Source organism: Lethenteron reissneri, unplaced genomic scaffold, assembly GCF_015708825.2.
Source record: "Lethenteron reissneri isolate LAM-NWPU_2019-01 unplaced genomic scaffold, ASM1570882v1 scaffold_1405, whole genome shotgun sequence".
In the NCBI taxonomy this organism is placed as follows: domain Eukaryota; kingdom Metazoa; phylum Chordata; class Hyperoartia; order Petromyzontiformes; family Petromyzontidae; genus Lethenteron; species Lethenteron reissneri.
Window position 1 is genome coordinate 33,631 of NW_026891119.1, and position 5,140 is coordinate 38,770.

Below are 5,140 nucleotides of genomic sequence, written 5' to 3' on the forward strand. Positions count from 1 at the left end.
CATTTGATCTGCAACGGCGTGGACAACATCGGCTCCGCGTTCACGCCCGACCTCCAAGGCATCATCTACGATGCCCAAGGGTGCGCCTCCGAGGCCGCGTTCCGCAGCTCCTTGGGCTGCTTGGGCGTAGCTCTGCCTGCGGCGGCCACGTACTACAACAAGATCGACCCCCACACGTGGGCGCTCTACCCGCACCTGCACACGACGCCATTGTACGGCTGGCGCACGACGAACTTTGTGGAGTCCACGAACAGCGAGGCCCTGCCGGCTCGCGAGATGGACCCCTTCCACTTCCTCATGCACCACATGGAAGACATGATGACGACGTCCTTTGCCCACCGCAGCGACGCCGAGAAGTGGGCCGCTCAAGGGCGTGTCATTACGCCGTACGCTCAAGGACTCATCGACGCTCAGCAGGTGTTGGCCCCGAGGTACAAGGTCTACGAGAGTACCTCGACGCGTGCATACGTCAAGGATCCAGACGCCTACGCCTCTGCCAAGCGCCGAGTCGATCTCAGCTCTCGGTCGTGCACGTGCGGGTACATGAAGCAGATGGGCTTGCCGTGTCGGCACTACATTCGTGCCCTCATGGCGTTTGGGCGGATGCCCGAGCTCTACGACGCATGTGCGGTGTGTTACCAAGTCTCTGCCATCAACACGACATGGACCTCGGTTGCCGGTATCGAGCTACCCATTGCCGAGGAGCTGCAACGCGACAACACCATGATGCCACCTCCTCGCCAGAAGAAGGCTGGCCGCCCGAAGAAGCGTCGGATTCGCAACCGTGGCGAAGGTGGCCCATTGGGCCTCACGCGGTGCTCCTTCTGTCGCGCCAAGGGCCACAACAAGCGCTCTTGCCCGTCGAAGTAGTTATATATATGTAACAAACATGTTTTGTTCTAAGTGTGCAGCACCATACTTCTCGACGCAAACACTATCTACCGTTGTTCTACTGTAGTAGGTGTAGCATGCAAGCTGGCACACTGTACCAGTATACAAATGGCAAGTTCGTGTATGTTCGCGAGCTGAAAGTGTTACTGTAGTTGCAAGCTGGCACACTGTGCCAGTATACATATGGCAAGTTAGTGTTACTGTAGTAGCGAGCTGGCACACTGTGCCAGTATACAAACGGCAAGTAAGCGAGCTGGCACACTGTGCCAGTATGCAAACGGGAAGTTTGTGGTGCAAGGTATGGAACATGAGCCACGAGAAACATCATTTGGAACGCTCTAAATCTGTGGCGACATATGGATGAATAACGCAAGGACCTAAACGTGTACAAAATTATACATTAAATCGTACACCTTCTTCACCCAGTTTTGACATTTGTCCACATTGAACATCACCCAGTTTTGTCATATCAAAAAGCACCACCCTGTTTTGCCTGTCGTTTTCCAAGACCACCCAGTTTTGACATTTGGGATCCAGTTTTGTCGGCAAAAGTTAAAAACCACCCAGTTTTGACATTTTCCCCTTCCCTATTATTGCGGATCTTCTGGTGCTTGTTTCGGGGTAATGACCGTGAACATGTCCTCTCCCTCGGAGAGCAATTAAATGGCTTTTCACCAGAGTGTGTTTTCTGGTGCCTGTGAAGATCTGACTTCCATGCAAATGCCTTCCCACACACAGAGCACTTGAATGGCTTCTCGCCCGAGTGTGTTTTCTGGTGACTGTGAAGATTAGATTTCTGTGAAAATTTTTACCACAAATAGAGCACTTGAATGGCTTCTCGCCCGTGTGTGTCTTCTGATGAATGTTAAGAGTTGTTTTCTCCGCAAATGCCTTCCCACAAACAGAGCACTTGAACGGCTTCTCGCCCGTGTGTGTTTTCTGGTGACTGTGAAGAAATGTTTTCCTTGCAAATGCCTTCCCACACACAGAGCAATTGAACGGCTTCTCGCCCGTGTGTGCGTGGCGCTGTGGAGAGTGTATCTGCTCCATGTGACTGATTCTTCAGAGCAGAGTAACAGTCGCGGGTCTTGTTGAGAGTTAAAGGCACCCTCTAAGCTGCGTGGATGTCTGGATCAAATCCACACAAAACAAACTCTCACTACCGTCTAACCGAGACACAGTAACGTCTCGTAAGTCGGGCTACACGCGACTACCAGTTTTATCCACTAACGAAGACACTTACTTGTGTGTTCCACTACACATACTTACACGGGTACACATATACACTCCCTTGTACACACACCCACACACGAGTTGACATACACACAAAGATAAAGATCCCCCGTATAGCCTTAACAGACTGTAGAGGCAAGTGCAGTTAGCAAGCACCTATGAAGGCCGCAACGGTACACGAGGGGGTGGGTGGCCAGCACCACGCCCGACCGCCTTTGTCTCCCCAGTGGCAATGTTTACACACCGCACCAGGTACTCATTTGAGGCTGAGTCGACCTAGGGGAGGCCCGGGACCGATTTATATAATCGTCACTGGTGTTGGCCGTGAGCGGGAATCGAACCCGTGTCGCCGGGTTCATAGCGCAGCGCGCTAACCGCTACACTACCGCTCCCCACATATACACTCCCTTGTACACACACCCACACACGAGTGGACATACACAGTGCTGTAGGATAATGCACGAATGTGCATACACACCGCTTTGTACATACACACACGGGTGCACATGCATACACGAGTGCGCATACACACACGAGTATACATACACAGCAGTGTACGTACACAGGGATTGCGTTTGACATCACAAATAAATGGGCGAACAAATGATTGTACATACTAATACACACACATACACGCATGTACATATCCACATAAACAAGTGTGAATATACACACGAGTGGACATGCACAGGCGAAAAATCATGCACACGGTGATGAAGGTTGTGAAAATATACACGTGTACACACATTGCAGGGTGAATATTAGCAAATGAACGCGAATTATGTGGTGAGATGCACATATGTATTCAGGCTTAAGCTCAATAGCCAGGTTAGCGAAGCTAATTGCTAGATATGCAGATTGTAAATTAAAAAAATAACAATTGAATGTAAAGTTCATGACATGCAACGTCGGAGAACTTAATCTTTCATCAATGCAACATCATTCCAAACGACCTCACCATTTGTGTGCTGGTGTCATTGACCCAATTCGATTGATACCTGTGACTTACAGCGTGTACATACACACACGATTGTACATACACACACGAGTGTACATACACACACGATTGTACATACACACACGATTATACATACACACACGATTGCACATACACACACGATTGTACATACACACACGAGTGCACATACACACACGATTGCACATACACACACGATTGCACATACACACACGATTGTACATACACACACCAGTGTACATACACACACGATTGTACATACACACACGATTGTACATACACACGCGATTGTACATACACACACGAGTGTACATACACACACGAGTGTACATACACACACGAGTGTACATACACACACGATTGTACATACACACACGATTGTACATACACACACGATTGTACATACACACACGAGTGTACATACACACACGATTGTACATACACACACGATTGTGCATACACACACGATCGTACATACACACACGATTGCACATACACACACGATTGTACATACACACACGATTGTACATACACACACGATTGTACATACACACACGATTGTACATACACACACGAGTGTACATACACACACGAGTGTACATACACACACGAGTGTACATACACACACGATTGTACATACACACACAAGTGTACATACACACACGAGTGTACATACACACACGAGTGTACATACACACACGATTGTACATACACACACGAGTGTACATACACACACGATTGTGCATACACACACGATTGTACAAACACACGATTGTGCATACACACACGATTGTACATACACACACGAGTGTACATACACACACGATTGTACATACACACACAAGTGCGCTTACACACACGATTGTACATACACACACAAGTGCGCTTACACACACGATTGTACAAACACACACGATTGTACATACACAGCAGGGTACGTACACAGAGATTGCGTTTGACATCACAAATAAATGGGCGAACAAATGATTGTACATACCTATACACGCACATACACGCATGTACATATCCACATAAACAAATGTAAATATACACACGAGTTGACATACACAGCAGTACAGATCCATGTACATACCCACAGTAGTAGACTAGGATGGTGAGGTTTTGTGATTATTTTCACAGGTTAAAATGACGAGAAATATGTTCGATGCCCCTCAACACTGAAGTACGTTATGATATTGAAAAAAATGCATACGATTCTAATTACTGTTTCCACTTCAAACGCTTGGAATTAATAACAATCTTAAGAATATTGGCCTCGTGTTGAATGAGTGTAGTGAAGTCATTAGTTTATTTGAGTTGCATAAAGTTCATACCTTCATTTGTTTGCCTTTGCTACGGCACACTGTTTGAGATTATTCTTCCGATTTATGAAATCTCTCTAGAATAATTTGCATTTTCTTCATGAACTTCCTTGCATTCAATTGTCATTCTCGCATGTAACGCTCCTCATATCTAACAAACCTTATCTCATGTGGGCATTGTGCTCAAGCCTAAGTAGGATTTTGCATTTCACTGCATCATTGTTCGCTTCCGTTTGAATACGGATAGGCATCTCCTTGCATAATTATGTGCATGTTGTTAGTTGGCCCATTTATACAGTGGAATGTACATACATATTAAGGTTACATTTTAATGGCCAGATTAGTTAAGCTATATTCCTACATATGCGGAATGATCATGTCAAAATTAGCAATTGAATGCAAAGTCCATGATAGGCCAAGACGAGAACAAAAGTCATCAGAAAACACACTCGGGTGAGAAGCCATTCAATTGCTCTATTTGTGGGAAGGCATTTGCGGATAAATCAAATCTTAACAGGCACCAGAAAACACACTCGGGTGAAAAGCGAATCAATTGCTCTCCGAGGGAGAGGACATATTCACGGTCATCACCCTGAAACAAGCATCAGAAGATCCGCAATGATAGGGAAGTGAAATCAAAAGGTGTAATGCAAAGTGCTGCAATGAGTCCTGAAAAAAATGCATCTTTTGATTCTATACATGTGGATCCTGAGAGATG